Below are 14,484 nucleotides of genomic sequence, written 5' to 3'. Positions count from 1 at the left end.
CGCGCAGCAAATCGGTAGGTGCGTTCAAGTGCCTGTAACTCAAAAACGGAAATCGGTAGGTGCGTTCAAGTGCCTGTAACTCAAAAACGGAAAGGGCTAGGCACGCAGTCTACATACCAAACGAAAGAGGAGGCTCCGCGATTTCCCCTGATATCTAACATGCCCAGGTGTCATGTTTCTAGAATAAACTATAGCGTCCAGAATACAGTGGTGCCTTCACTTGCTAGGAGACAGCTGTGCGAATTTGTATTTGAAAGTGTATATTCACTTATAAAGATCCAACGTATTTAGTTTTTAAGGGCATGTTTATTAATTTAAATTAGCAATACCGATGTTATTCAAACCGTTTCTAAATATACATGTGTAATACATATATTGTCATGTGTCTTATTATTTCAATGTGAGCAGTTTTTGTGGCGCACGGTTGGGTGCTGATGGTGCAGTTCTCCAGACCTGCTGCCAGCTGCCAGTATGAACCAAGAAATGAAACGTCGCATTTTTGGATTCGACAGGAAAAATGGATATTGAAGGACTGTGTGCAATCAGAACGGGGAGAACGCCTTGCGGTCCAGGGTTTGTCAGCAGTAGGGGATTTTACACCTGGGAGCTGAGGATGTTACAGCCATTCCTCTCTCGCTTGCTCCGCAGTGGTTCCATGGTGTAATGGTGAGCACTCTGGACTCTGAATCCAGCGATCCGAGTTCAAATCTCGGTGGGACCTGTATTTAACCATAAGTTTTGATCATGTGAACTACCAAATGTCATATGTCTGGACCACAAGTGTACAATCGGTCATATAAAATACAATGCAGATTCCGGTATCTGAGGTCGAAAATGGTTTAATAACAAGTAATGTGTATTTTCAAGTGTTTCTGTTTAATTTCAGAAATGCCCTGCGCTTAATTTTAGTCCTAGATTGTAGTAGAGAATGACAGTAGTAGCGCCAATAATGTCCCTGATACGTTTCATTGCACAGGTCTCTGGCAGGCATTTCTTTGTGTGTTGCAGGACGCCGTGGCTTAGATGGTTACAGCGCCTCCCTAGTAAACGGTGTCTTTGGTTATATATTTTTTTTTTCAGCACCTCAACGTTGAGGCTGTGTTTTTGTCACATTTTGTGACTGTTGGGGAGCACCTCCAACACAGACAAATACTTTCCTGTAGTCGCAGGATAAACATTTTTGTCAAAAGAGAACGAGAAAAACTAATAATAATAATATCATAAAAATAAATAAATAAATGAAATTAAAAAAAAAAAAAACTGTGACGAGGATACGATTGTAACCGGTATATAGTGCACTAATAATCCTACACCAAAGCTCCTGATCCAGTGCCACGTTTTCACTGCAGCCACTAGAGATGAATGGTGACCGAGTCATTTTTTACTTCATTTCTTTCATTTTCTGTTATGCAGAGAGAAATAAACGTCGCCGTCTTTCAGCAGTTGATCTCGAGTGGTATACTTTAAAAAAAAAACATCTAGAAACACCAACACAACGCAGATATAGAATAGCCGGAGTGTGAGCGCAGGCAGGGAAACAGAGAAGCGGGTTTCAGCTCTTACTAGTCAAGGAGAGACACACACAGACCGGTTACACCATTCAAACCCACGCGTGCAGATGTCGTTTCAGCTCTTGCTGCATCAGATAGCTTCAGCCATTGTGAAGTATTCGAAAATGTTTGAAAGAAAATCATAATATCCAGAGAGTCCCTGCAACGTAAAACCGACATATGTGATTGGTTCCATGGTGTAATGGTTAGCACTCTGGACTTTGAATCCAGTGATCCGAGTTCAAATCTCGGTGGAACCTTCCGTTTATTTTCATTGTCTTACAAAAACAAATTGAAAATCAGGTTTTGATTTTAAGTGACCAATGTTGTAGACTCCCACTGCTAGCTTTAAAAGCATTAACTGGTGGGACTCGGTTTTACAACCTTCCAACGTATCCCTCGGTGCTTGAGTAGATGTCCAATGCGCTAACGATTGCATCACAGAGCCTCTCGAGGGCAGTAAGCAAACGTACCTACCAGCAAACTGCGCGCGGCATGGTCCGGAATAATCTGAAAGGGAGAACTGCTTCTAGTTCTTGAACAATTAGAAATCGACCACAGCCATTCATTTAATTATGCGGCAGTTTATTATGATTCATTGTCTGTCACTGCTCAGGGCTTGGGGGCTGTTCCGTTTTCGATGCTTCAGCTTTGTTAGCAAAGGAATTCCTGGCCAGCCGTGGAGACCTTCACAGCAGCGTCCCTGGTGGTCTAGTGGTTAGGATTCGGCGCTCTCACCGCCGCGGCCCGGGTTCGATTCCCGGTCAGGGAAGTTACTTTATTGCCCATTAGTATTCCGATTAAAACCATTCTATTACTCTTCATTAATCAGATGTACATATGTCTATTTCTTGGCTGTGGCCCGACTGCATTCAATTAAAAGCACACCCTTGATATTATTACAGGGTCTGTGCACATTGATTCGCAACCCCTTTTGGCATTAACTTCTTTTCAGTCTGCAGAAAAGGATTTTACAATTGCTCCTTACAAGTGAGAGGACAGCTAGGGTTTAACCACCCCCCTCTACACAATCACACAGTTAACACAATAAGTACCGACTAAAAAGAGACACAGAATTATTCTATGCAGCCACTCATTCAGTGCTCCAGTGCTGTGACGCGCAGCAAATCGGTAGGTGCGTTCAAGTGCCTGTAACTCAAAAACGGAAATCGGTAGGTGCGTTCAAGTGCCTGTAACTCAAAAACGGAAAGGGCTAGGCACGCAGTCTACATACCAAACGAAAGAGGAGGCTCCGCGATTTCCCCTGATATCTAACATGCCCAGGTGTCATGTTTCTAGAATAAACTATAGCGTCCAGAATACAGTGGTGCCTTCACTTGCTAGGAGACAGCTGTGCGAATTTGTATTTGAAAGTGTATATTCACTTATAAAGATCCAACGTATTTAGTTTTTAAGGGCATGTTTATTAATTTAAATTAGCAATACCGATGTTATTCAAACCGTTTCTAAATATACATGTGTAATACATATATTGTCATGTGTCTTATTATTTCAATGTGAGCAGTTTTTGTGGCGCACGGTTGGGTGCTGATGGTGCAGTTCTCCAGACCTGCTGCCAGCTGCCAGTATAAACCAAGAAATGAAACGTCTCATTTTGGATTCCAACAGGAAAAATTGATATTGAAGGACTTTGTGCAATCAGAACGGGGAGAACGCCTTGCGGTCCAGGGTTTGTCAGCAGTAGGGGATTTTACACCTGGGAGCTGAGGATGTTACAGCCATTCCTCTCTTGCTTGCTCCGCAGTGGTTCCATGGTGTAATGGTGAGCACTCTGGACTCTGAATCCAGCGATCCGAGTTCAAATCTCGGTGGGACCTGTATTTAACCATAAGTTTTGATCATGTGAACTACCAAATGTCATATGTCTGGACCACAAGTGTACAATCGGTCATATAAAATACAATGCAGATTCCGGTATCTGAGGTCGAAAATGGTTTAATAACAAGTAATGTGTATTTTCAAGTGTTTCTGTTTAATTTCAGAAATGCCCTGCGCTTAATTTTAGTCCTAGATTGTAGTAGAGAATGACAGTAGTAGCGCCAATAATGTCCCTGATACGTTTCATTGCACAGGTCTCTGGCACGCATTTCTTTGTGTGTTGCAGGACGCCGTGGCTTAGATGGTTACAGCGCCATCCTAGTAAACGGTGTCTTTGGTTATATATTTTTTTTTCAGCACCTCAACGTTGAGGCTGTGTTTTTGTCACATTTTGTGACTGTTGGGGAGCACCTCCAACACAGACAAATACTTTCCTGTAGTCGCAGGATAAACATTTTTGTCAAAAGAGAACGAGAAAAACTAATAATAATAATATCATAAAAATAAATAAATAAATGAAATTAAAAAAAAAAAAAACTGTGACGAGGATACGATTGTAACCGGTATATAGTGCACTAATAATCCTACACCAAAGCTCCTGATCCAGTGCCACGTTTTCACTGCAGCCACTAGAGATGAATGGTGACCGAGTCATTTTTTACTTCATTTCTTTCATTTTCTGTTATGCAGAGAGAAATAAACGTCGCCGTCTTTCAGCAGTTGATCTCGAGTGGTATACTTTTAAAAAAAAACATCTAGAAACACCAACACAACGCAGATATAGAATAGCCGGAGTGTGAGCGCAGGCAGGGAAACAGAGAAGCGGGTTTCAGCTCTTACTAGTCAAGGAGAGACACACACAGACCGGTTACACCATTCAAACCCACGCGTGCAGATGTCGTTTCAGCTCTTGCTGCATCAGATAGCTTCAGCCATTGTGAAGTATTCGAAAATGTTTGAAAGAAAATCATAATATCCAGAGAGTCCCTGCAACGTAAAACCGACATATGTGATTGGTTCCATGGTGTAATGGTTAGCACTCTGGACTTTGAATCCAGTGATCCGAGTTCAAATCTCGGTGGAACCTTCCGTTTATTTTCATTGTCTTACAAAAACAAATTGAAAATCAGGTTTTGATTTTAAGTGACCAATGTTGTAGACTCCCACTGCTAGCTTTAAAAGCATTAACTGGTGGGACTCGGTTTTACAACCTTCCAACGTATCCCTCGGTGCTTGAGTAGATGTCCAATGCGCTAACGATTGCATCACAGAGCCTCTCGAGGGCAGTAAGCAAACGTACCTACCAGCAAACTGCGCGCGGCATGGTCCGGAATAATCTGAAAGGGAGAACTGCTTCTAGTTCTTGAACAATTAGAAATGGACCACAGCCATTCATTTAATTATGCGGCAGTTTATTATGATTCATTGTCTGTCACTGCTCAGGGCTTGGGGACTGTTCCGTTTTCGATGCTTCAGCTTTGTTAGCAAAGGAATTCCTGGCCAGCCGTGGAGACCTTCACAGCAGCGTCCCTGGTGGTCTAGTGGTTAGGATTCGGCGCTCTCACCGCCGCGGCCCGGGTTCGATTCCCGGTCAGGGAAGTTACTTTATTGCCCATTAGTATTCCGATTAAAACCATTCTATTACTCTTCATTAATCAGATGTACATATGTCTATTTCTTGGCTGTGGCCCGACTGCATTCAATTAAAAGCACACCCTTGATATTATTACAGGGTCTGTGCACATTGATTCGCAACCCCTTTTGGCATTAACTTCTTTTCAGTCTGCAGAAAAGGATTTTACAATTGCTCCTTACAAGTGAGAGGACAGCTAGGGTTTAACCACCCCCCTCTACACAATCACACAGTTAACACAATAAGTACCGACTAAAAAGAGACACAGAATTATTCTATGCAGCCACTCATTCAGTGCTCCAGTGCTGTGACGCGCAGCAAATCGGTAGGTGCGTTCAAGTGCCTGTAACTCAAAAACGGAAATCGGTAGGTGCGTTCAAGTGCCTGTAACTCAAAAACGGAAAGGGCTAGGCACGCAGTCTACATACCAAACGAAAGAGGAGGCTCCGCGATTTCCCCTGATATCTAACATGCCCAGGTGTCATGTTTCTAGAATAAACTATAGCGTCCAGAATACAGTGGTGCCTTCACTTGCTAGGAGACAGCTGTGCGAATTTGTATTTGAAAGTGTATATTCACTTATAAAGATCCAACGTATTTAGTTTTTAAGGGCATGTTTATTAATTTAAATTAGCAATACCGATGTTATTCAAACCGTTTCTAAATATACATGTGTAATACATATATTGTCATGTGTCTTATTATTTCAATGTGAGCAGTTTTTGTGGCGCACGGTTGGGTGCTGATGGTGCAGTTCTCCAGACCTGCTGCCAGCTGCCAGTATAAACCAAGAAATGAAACGTCGCATTTTGGATTCCAACAGGAAAAATTGATATTGAAGGACTTTGTGCAATCAGAACGGGGAGAACGCCTTGCGGTCCAGGGTTTGTCAGCAGTAGGGGATTTTACACCTGGGAGCTGAGGATGTTACAGCCATTCCTCTCTTGCTTGCTCCGCAGTGGTTCCATGGTGTAATGGTGAGCACTCTGGACTCTGAATCCAGCGATCCGAGTTCAAATCTCGGTGGGACCTGTATTTAACCATAAGTTTTGATCATGTGAACTACCAAATGTCATATGTCTGGACCACAAGTGTACAATCGGTCATATAAAATACAATGCAGATTCCGGTATCTGAGGTCGAAAATGGTTTAATAACAAGTAATGTGTATTTTCAAGTGTTTCTGTTTAATTTCAGAAATGCCCTGCGCTTAATTTTAGTCCTAGATTGTAGTAGAGAATGACAGTAGTAGCGCCAATAATGTCCCTGATACGTTTCATTGCACAGGTCTCTGGCACGCATTTCTTTGTGTGTTGCAGGACGCCGTGGCTTAGATGGTTACAGCGCCATCCTAGTAAACGGTGTCTTTGGTTATATATTTTTTTTTCAGCACCTCAACGTTGAGGCTGTGTTTTTGTCACATTTTGTGACTGTTGGGGAGCACCTCCAACACAGACAAATACTTTCCTGTAGTCGCAGGATAAACATTTTTGTCAAAAGAGAACGAGAAAAACTAATAATAATAATATCATAAAAATAAATAAATAAATGAAATAAAAAAAAAAAACTGCGACGAGGATACGATTGTAACCGGTATATAGTGCACTAATAATCCTACACCAAAGCTCCTGATCCAGTGCCACGTTTTCAATGCAGCCACTAGAGATGAATGGTGACCGAGTCATTTTTTACTTCATTTCTTTCATTTTCTGTTATGCAGAGAGAAATAAACGTCGCCGTCTTTCAGCAGTTGATCTCGAGTGGTATACTTTAAAATAAAAAAAAAACATCTAGAAACACCAACACAACGCAGATATAGAATAGCCGGAGTGTGAGCGCAGGCAGGGAAACAGAGAAGCGGGTTTCAGCTCTTACTAGTCAAGGAGAGACACACACAGACCGGTTACACCATTCAAATCCACGCGTGCAGATGTCGTTTCAGCTCTTGCTGCATCAGATAGCTTCAGCCATTGTGAAGTATTCGAAAATGTTTGAAAGAAAATCATAATATCCAGAGATTCCCTGCAACGTAAAACCGACATAGGTGATTGGTTCCATGGTGTAATGGTTAGCACTCTGGACTTTGAATCCAGTGATCCGAGTTCAAATCTCGGTGGAACCTTCCGTTTATTTTCATTGTCTTACAAAAACAAATTGAAAATCAGGTTTTGATTTTAAGTGACCAATGTTGTAGACTCCCACTGCTAGCTTTAAAAGCATTAACTGGTGGGACTCGGTTTTACAACCTTCCAACGTATCCCTCGGTGCTTGAGTAGATGTCCAATGCGCTATCGATTGCATCACAGAGCCTCTCGAGGGCAGTAAGCAAACGTACCTACCAGCAAACTGCGCGCGGCATGGTCCGGAATAATCTGAAAGGGAGAACTGCTTCTAGTTCTTGAACAATTAGAAATCGACCACAGCCATTCATTTAATTATGCGGCAGTTTATTATGATTCATTGTCTGTCACTGCTCAGGGCTTGGGGGCTGTTCCGTTTTCGATGCTTCAGCTTTGTTAGCAAAGGAATTCCTGGCCAGCCGTGGAGACCTCCACAGCAGCGTCCCTGGTGGTCTAGTGGTTAGGATTCGGCGCTCTCACCGCCGCGGCCCGGGTTCGATTCCCGGTCAGGGAAGTTACTTTATTGCCCATTAGTATTCCGATTAAAACCATTCTATTACTCTTCATTAATCAGATGTACATATGTCTATTTCTTGGCTGTGGCCCGACTGCATTCAATTAAAAGCACACCCTTGATATTATTACAGGGTCTGTGCACATTGATTCGCAACCCCTTTTGGCATTAACTTCTTTTCAGTCTGCAGAAAAGGATTTTACAATTGCTCCTTACAAGTGAGAGGACAGCTAGGGTTTAACCACCCCCCTCTACACAATCACACAGTTAACACAATAAGTACCGACTAAAAAGAGACACAGAATTATTCTATGCAGCCACTCATTCAGTGCTCCAGTGCTGTGACGCGCAGCAAATCGGTAGGTGCGTTCAAGTGCCTGTAACTCAAAAACGGAAATCGGTAGGTGCGTTCAAGTGCCTGTAACTCAAAAACGGAAAGGGCTAGGCACGCAGTCTACATACCAAACGAAAGAGGAGGCTCCGCGATTTCCCCTGATATCTAACATGCCCAGGTGTCATGTTTCTAGAATAAACTATAGCGTCCAGAATACAGTGGTGCCTTCACTTGCTAGGAGACAGCTGTGCGAATTTGTATTTGAAAGTGTATATTCACTTATAAAGATCCAACGTATTTAGTTTTTAAGGGCATGTTTATTAATTTAAATTAGCAATACCGATGTTATTCAAACCGTTTCTAAATATACATGTGTAATACATATATTGTCATGTGTCTTATTATTTCAATGTGAGCAGTTTTTGTGGCGCACGATTGGGTGCTGATAGTGCAGTTCTCCAGACCTGCTGCCAGCTGCCAGTATGAACCAAGAAATGAAACGTCGCATTTTTGGATTCGACAGGAAAAATGGATATTGAAGGACTGTGTGCAATCAGAACGGGGAGAACGCCTTGCGGTCCAGGGTTTGTCAGCAGTAGGGGATTTTACACCTGGGAGCTGAGGATGTTACAGCCATTCCTCTCTCGCTTGCTCCGCAGTGGTTCCATGGTGTAATGGTGAGCACTCTGGACTCTGAATCCAGCGATCCGAGTTCAAATCTCGGTGGGACCTGTATTTAACCATAAGTTTTGATCATGTGAACTACCAAATGTCATATGTCTGGACCACAAGTGTACAATCGGTCATATAAAATACAATGCAGATTCCGGTATCTGAGGTCGAAAATGGTTTAATAACAAGTAATGTGTATTTTCAAGTGTTTCTGTTTAATTTCAGAAATGCCCTGCGCTTAATTTTAGTCCTAGATTGTAGTAGAGAATGACAGTAGTAGCGCCAATAATGTCCCTGATACGTTTCATTGCACAGGTCTCTGGCACGCATTTCTTTGTGTGTTGCAGGACGCCGTGGCTTAGATGGTTACAGCGCCTCCCTAGTAAACGGTGTCTTTGGTTATTTTATTTTTTTTCAGCACCTCAAAGTTGAGGCTGTGTTTTTGTCACATTTTGTGACTGTTGGGGAGCACCTCCAACACAGACAAATACTTTCCTGTAGTCGCAGGATAAACATTTTTGTCAAAAGAGAACGAGAAAAACTAATAATAATAATATCATAAAAATAAATAAATAAATGAAATAAAAAAAAAAAACTGCGACGAGGATACGATTGTAACCGGTATATAGTGCACTAATAATCCTACACCAAAGCTCCTGATCCAGTGCCACGTTTTCACTGCAGCCACTAGAGATGAATGGTGACCGAGTCATTTTTTACTTCATTTCTTTCATTTTCTGTTATGCAGAGAGAAATAAACGTCGCCGTCTTTCAGCAGTTGATCTCGAGTGGTATACTTTAAAATAAAAAAAAAAACATCTAGAAACACCAACACAACGCAGATATAGAATAGCCGGAGTGTGAGCGCAGGCAGGGAAACAGAGAAGCGGGTTTCAGCTCTTACTAGTCAAGGAGAGACACACACAGACCGGTTACACCATTCAAATCCAGGCGTGCAGATGTCGTTTCAGCTCTTGCTGCATCAGATAGCTTCAGCCATTGTGAAGTATTCGAAAATGTTTGAAAGAAAATCATAATATCCAGAGATTCCCTGCAACGTAAAACCGACATAGGTGATTGGTTCCATGGTGTAATGGTTAGCACTCTGGACTTTGAATCCAGTGATCCGAGTTCAAATCTCGGTGGAACCTTCCGTTTATTTTCATTGTCTTACAAAAACAAATTGAAAATCAGGTTTTGATTTTAAGTGACCAATGTTGTAGACTCCCACTGCTAGCTTTAAAAGCATTAACTGGTGGGACTCGGTTTTACAACCTTTCAACGTACCCCTCGGTGCTTGAGTAGATGTCCAATGCGCTATCGATTGCATCACAGAGCCTCTCGAGGGCATTAAGCAAACGTACCTACCAGCAAACTAAGCGCGGCATGGTCCGGAATAATCTGAAAGGGAGAACTACTTCTAGTTCTTGAACAATTAGAAATGGACCACAGCAATTCATTTAATTATGCGGCAGTTTATTATGATTCATTGTCTGTCACTGCTCAGGGCTTGGGGGCTGTTCCGTTTTCGATGCTTCATCTTTGTTAGCAAAGGAATTCCTGGCCAGCCGTGGAGACCTCCACAGCAGCGTCCCTGGTGGTCTAGTGGTTAGGATTCGGCGCTCTCACCGCCGCGGCCCGGGTTCGATTCCCGGTCAGGGAAGTTACTTTATTGCCCATTAGTATTCCGATTAAAACCATTCTATTACTCTTCATTAATCAGATGTACATATGTCTATTTCTTGGCTGTGGCCCGACTGCATTCAATTAAAAGCACACCCTTGATATTATTACAGGGTCTGTGCACATTGATTCGCAACCCCTTTTGGCATTAACTTCTTTTCAGTCTGCAGAAAAGGATTTTACAATTGCTCCTTACAAGTGAGAGGACAGCTAGGGTTTAACCACCCCCCTCTACACAATCACACAGTTAACACAATAAGTACCGACTAAAAAGAGACACAGAATTATTCTATGCAGCCACTCATTCAGTGCTCCAGTGCTGTGACGCGCAGCAAATCGGTAGGTGCGTTCAAGTGCCTGTAACTCAAAAACGGAAATCGGTAGGTGCGTTCAAGTGCCTGTAACTCAAAAACGGAAAGGGCTAGGCACGCAGTCTACATACCAAACGAAAGAGGAGGCTCCGCGATTTCCCCTGATATCTAACATGCCCAGGTGTCATGTTTCTAGAATAAACTATAGCGTCCAGAATACAGTGGTGCCTTCACTTGCTAGGAGACAGCTGTGCGAATTTGTATTTGAAAGTGTATATTCACTTATAAAGATCCAACGTATTTAGTTTTTAAGGGCATGTTTATTAATTTAAATTAGCAATACCGATGTTATTCAAACCGTTTCTAAATATACATGTGTAATACATATATTGTCATGTGTCTTATTATTTCAATGTGAGCAGTTTTTGTGGCGCACGGTTGGGTGCTGATGGTGCAGTTCTCCAGACCTGCTGCCAGCTGCCAGTATAAACCAAGAAATGAAACGTCGCATTTTGGATTCCAACAGGAAAAATTGATATTGAAGGACTTTGTGCAATCAGAACGGGGAGAACGCCTTGCGGTCCAGGGTTTGTCAGCAGTAGGGGATTTTACACCTGGGAGCTGAGGATGTTACAGCCATTCCTCTCTTGCTTGCTCCGCAGTGGTTCCATGGTGTAATGGTGAGCACTCTGGACTCTGAATCCAGCGATCCGAGTTCAAATCTCGGTGGGACCTGTATTTAACCATAAGTTTTGATCATGTGAACTACCAAATGTCATATGTCTGGACCACAAGTGTACAATCGGTCATATAAAATACAATGCAGATTCCGGTATCTGAGGTCGAAAATGGTTTAATAACAAGTAATGTGTATTTTCAAGTGTTTCTGTTTAATTTCAGAAATGCCCTGCGCTTAATTTTAGTCCTAGATTGTAGTAGAGAATGACAGTAGTAGCGCCAATAATGTCCCTGATACGTTTCATTGCACAGGTCTCTGGCACGCATTTCTTTGTGTGTTGCAGGACGCCGTGGCTTAGATGGTTACAGCGCCTCCCTAGTAAACGGTGTCTTTGGTTATTTTTTTTTTTTTCAGCACCTCAAAGTTGAGGCTGTGTTTTTGTCACATTTTGTGACTGTTGGGGAGCACCTCCAACACAGACAAATACTTTCCTGTAGTCGCAGGATAAACATTTTTGTCAAAAGAGAACGAGAAAAACTAATAATAATAATATCATAAAAATAAATAAATAAATGAAATAAAAAAAAAAAACTGCGACGAGGATACGATTGTAACCGGTATATAGTGCACTAATAATCCTACACCAAAGCTCCTGATCCAGTGCCACGTTTTCACTGCAGCCACTAGAGATGAATGGTGACCGAGTCATTTTTTACTTCATTTCTTTCATTTTCTGTTATGCAGAGAGAAATAAACGTCGCCGTCTTTCAGCAGTTGATCTCGAGTGGTATACTTTAAAATAAAAAAAAAAACATCTAGAAACACCAACACAACGCAGATATAGAATAGCCGGAGTGTGAGCGCAGGCAGGGAAACAGAGAAGCGGGTTTCAGCTCTTACTAGTCAAGGAGAGACACACACAGACCGGTTACACCATTCAAATCCAGGCGTGCAGATGTCGTTTCAGCTCTTGCTGCATCAGATAGCTTCAGCCATTGTGAAGTATTCGAAAATGTTTGAAAGAAAATCATAATATCCAGAGATTCCCTGCAACGTAAAACCGACATAGGTGATTGGTTCCATGGTGTAATGGTTAGCACTCTGGACTTTGAATCCAGTGATCCGAGTTCAAATCTCGGTGGAACCTTCCGTTTATTTTCATTGTCTTACAAAAACAAATTGAAAATCAGGTTTTGATTTTAAGTGACCAATGTTGTAGACTCCCACTGCTAGCTTTAAAAGCATTAACTGGTGGGACTCGGTTTTACAACCTTCCAACGTACCCCTCGGTGCTTGAGTAGATGTCCAATGCGCTATCGATTGCATCACAGAGCCTCTCGAGGGCATTAAGCAAACGTACCTACCAGCAAACTAAGCGCGGCATGGTCCGGAATAATCTGAAAGGGAGAACTACTTCTAGTTCTTGAACAATTAGAAATGGACCACAGCAATTCATTTAATTATGCGGCAGTTTATTATGATTCATTGTCTGTCACTGCTCAGGGCTTGGGGGCTGTTCCGTTTTCGATGCTTCATCTTTGTTAGCAAAGGAATTCCTGGCCAGCCGTGGAGACCTCCACAGCAGCGTCCCTGGTGGTCTAGTGGTTAGGATTCGGCGCTCTCACCGCCGCGGCCCGGGTTCGATTCCCGGTCAGGGAAGTTACTTTATTGCCCATTAGTATTCCGATTAAAACCATTCTATTACTCTTCATTAATCAGATGTACATATGTCTATTTCTTGGCTGTGGCCCGACTGCATTCAATTAAAAGCACACCCTTGATATTATTACAGGGTCTGTGCACATTGATTCGCAACCCCTTTTGGCATTAACTTCTTTTCAGTCTGCAGAAAAGGATTTTACAATTGCTCCTTACAAGTGAGAGGACAGCTAGGGTTTAACCACCCCCCTCTACACAATCACACAGTTAACACAATAAGTACCGACTAAAAAGAGACACAGAATTATTCTATGCAGCCACTCATTCAGTGCTCCAGTGCTGTGACGCGCAGCAAATCGGTAGGTGCGTTCAAGTGCCTGTAACTCAAAAACGGAAATCGGTAGGTGCGTTCAAGTGCCTGTAACTCAAAAACGGAAAGGGCTAGGCACGCAGTCTACATACCAAACGAAAGAGGAGGCTCCGCGATTTCCCCTGATATCTAACATGCCCAGGTGTCATGTTTCTAGAATAAACTATAGCGTCCAGAATACAGTGGTGCCTTCACTTGCTAGGAGACAGCTGTGCGAATTTGTATTTGAAAGTGTATATTCACTTATAAAGATCCAACGTATTTAGTTTTTAAGGGCATGTTTATTAATTTAAATTAGCAATACCGATGTTATTCAAACCGTTTCTAAATATACATGTGTAATACATATATTGTCATGTGTCTTATTATTTCAATGTGAGCAGTTTTTGTGGCGCACGGTTGGGTGCTGATGGTGCAGTTCTCCAGACCTGCTGCCAGCTGCCAGTATAAACCAAGAAATGAAACGTCGCATTTTGGATTCCAACAGGAAAAATTGATATTGAAGGACTTTGTGCAATCAGAACGGGGAGAACGCCTTGCGGTCCAGGGTTTGTCAGCAGTAGGGGATTTTACACCTGGGAGCTGAGGATGTTACAGCCATTCCTCTCTTGCTTGCTCCGCAGTGGTTCCATGGTGTAATGGTGAGCACTCTGGACTCTGAATCCAGCGATCCGAGTTCAAATCTCGGTGGGACCTGTATTTAACCATAAGTTTTGATCATGTGAACTACCAAATGTCATATGTCTGGACCACAAGTGTACAATCGGTCATATAAAATACAATGCAGATTCCGGTATCTGAGGTCGAAAATGGTTTAATAACAAGTAATGTGTATTTTCAAGTGTTTCTGTTTAATTTCAGAAATGCCCTGCGCTTAATTTTAGTCCTAGATTGTAGTAGAGAATGACAGTAGTAGCGCCAATAATGTCCCTGATACGTTTCATTGCACAGGTCTCTGGCACGCATTTCTTTGTGTGTTGCAGGACGCCGTGGCTTAGATGGTTACAGCGCCTCCCTAGTAAACGGTGTCTTTGGTTATTTTTTTTTTTTTCAGCACCTCAAAGTTGAGGCTGTGTTTTTGTCACATTTTGTGACTGTTGGGGAGCACCTCCAACACAGA

The 14,484-nt window shown here is 42.4% G+C and overlaps 16 non-coding genes across 16 annotated transcripts; all 16 read left to right on the top strand.

Moving 5' to 3' along the window:
* Positions 1-649: 649 nt before the first annotated feature.
* On the top strand, positions 650-721 carry trnaq-cug (transfer RNA glutamine (anticodon CUG)). The gene has a single exon. It is a non-coding gene; the product is annotated as a tRNA-Gln (tRNA).
* A 1,017-nt stretch (positions 722-1,738) lies between these two features.
* On the top strand, positions 1,739-1,810 carry trnaq-uug (transfer RNA glutamine (anticodon UUG)). Its single transcript has one exon. It is a non-coding gene; the product is annotated as a tRNA-Gln (tRNA).
* Positions 1,811-2,250: 440 nt separating this feature from the next.
* trnae-cuc (transfer RNA glutamic acid (anticodon CUC)) lies at positions 2,251-2,322 on the top strand. Its single transcript has one exon. It is a non-coding gene; the product is annotated as a tRNA-Glu (tRNA).
* A 994-nt stretch (positions 2,323-3,316) lies between these two features.
* Positions 3,317-3,388, top strand: trnaq-cug (transfer RNA glutamine (anticodon CUG)). Its single transcript has one exon. It is a non-coding gene; the product is annotated as a tRNA-Gln (tRNA).
* Positions 3,389-4,404: 1,016 nt separating this feature from the next.
* On the top strand, positions 4,405-4,476 carry trnaq-uug (transfer RNA glutamine (anticodon UUG)). Its single transcript has one exon. It is a non-coding gene; the product is annotated as a tRNA-Gln (tRNA).
* A 440-nt stretch (positions 4,477-4,916) lies between these two features.
* trnae-cuc (transfer RNA glutamic acid (anticodon CUC)) lies at positions 4,917-4,988 on the top strand. The gene has a single exon. It is a non-coding gene; the product is annotated as a tRNA-Glu (tRNA).
* Positions 4,989-5,982: 994 nt separating this feature from the next.
* Positions 5,983-6,054, top strand: trnaq-cug (transfer RNA glutamine (anticodon CUG)). Its single transcript has one exon. It is a non-coding gene; the product is annotated as a tRNA-Gln (tRNA).
* A 1,018-nt stretch (positions 6,055-7,072) lies between these two features.
* On the top strand, positions 7,073-7,144 carry trnaq-uug (transfer RNA glutamine (anticodon UUG)). Its single transcript has one exon. It is a non-coding gene; the product is annotated as a tRNA-Gln (tRNA).
* A 440-nt stretch (positions 7,145-7,584) lies between these two features.
* Positions 7,585-7,656, top strand: trnae-cuc (transfer RNA glutamic acid (anticodon CUC)). Its single transcript has one exon. It is a non-coding gene; the product is annotated as a tRNA-Glu (tRNA).
* A 994-nt stretch (positions 7,657-8,650) lies between these two features.
* trnaq-cug (transfer RNA glutamine (anticodon CUG)) lies at positions 8,651-8,722 on the top strand. The gene has a single exon. It is a non-coding gene; the product is annotated as a tRNA-Gln (tRNA).
* Positions 8,723-9,741: 1,019 nt separating this feature from the next.
* On the top strand, positions 9,742-9,813 carry trnaq-uug (transfer RNA glutamine (anticodon UUG)). The gene has a single exon. It is a non-coding gene; the product is annotated as a tRNA-Gln (tRNA).
* Positions 9,814-10,253: 440 nt separating this feature from the next.
* On the top strand, positions 10,254-10,325 carry trnae-cuc (transfer RNA glutamic acid (anticodon CUC)). Its single transcript has one exon. It is a non-coding gene; the product is annotated as a tRNA-Glu (tRNA).
* A 994-nt stretch (positions 10,326-11,319) lies between these two features.
* trnaq-cug (transfer RNA glutamine (anticodon CUG)) lies at positions 11,320-11,391 on the top strand. The gene has a single exon. It is a non-coding gene; the product is annotated as a tRNA-Gln (tRNA).
* Positions 11,392-12,410: 1,019 nt separating this feature from the next.
* Positions 12,411-12,482, top strand: trnaq-uug (transfer RNA glutamine (anticodon UUG)). The gene has a single exon. It is a non-coding gene; the product is annotated as a tRNA-Gln (tRNA).
* Positions 12,483-12,922: 440 nt separating this feature from the next.
* trnae-cuc (transfer RNA glutamic acid (anticodon CUC)) lies at positions 12,923-12,994 on the top strand. Its single transcript has one exon. It is a non-coding gene; the product is annotated as a tRNA-Glu (tRNA).
* A 994-nt stretch (positions 12,995-13,988) lies between these two features.
* trnaq-cug (transfer RNA glutamine (anticodon CUG)) lies at positions 13,989-14,060 on the top strand. The gene has a single exon. It is a non-coding gene; the product is annotated as a tRNA-Gln (tRNA).
* The last annotated feature ends 424 nt before the right edge of the window (positions 14,061-14,484 follow it).

This window comes from Acipenser ruthenus, chromosome 11, assembly GCF_902713425.1.
Source record: "Acipenser ruthenus chromosome 11, fAciRut3.2 maternal haplotype, whole genome shotgun sequence".
Taxonomy (NCBI): Eukaryota; Metazoa; Chordata; class Actinopteri; order Acipenseriformes; family Acipenseridae; genus Acipenser; species Acipenser ruthenus.
The sequence above is the reverse complement of the archived record's forward strand: the minus strand, read 5'-3'. Positions and strand labels throughout refer to the sequence as shown.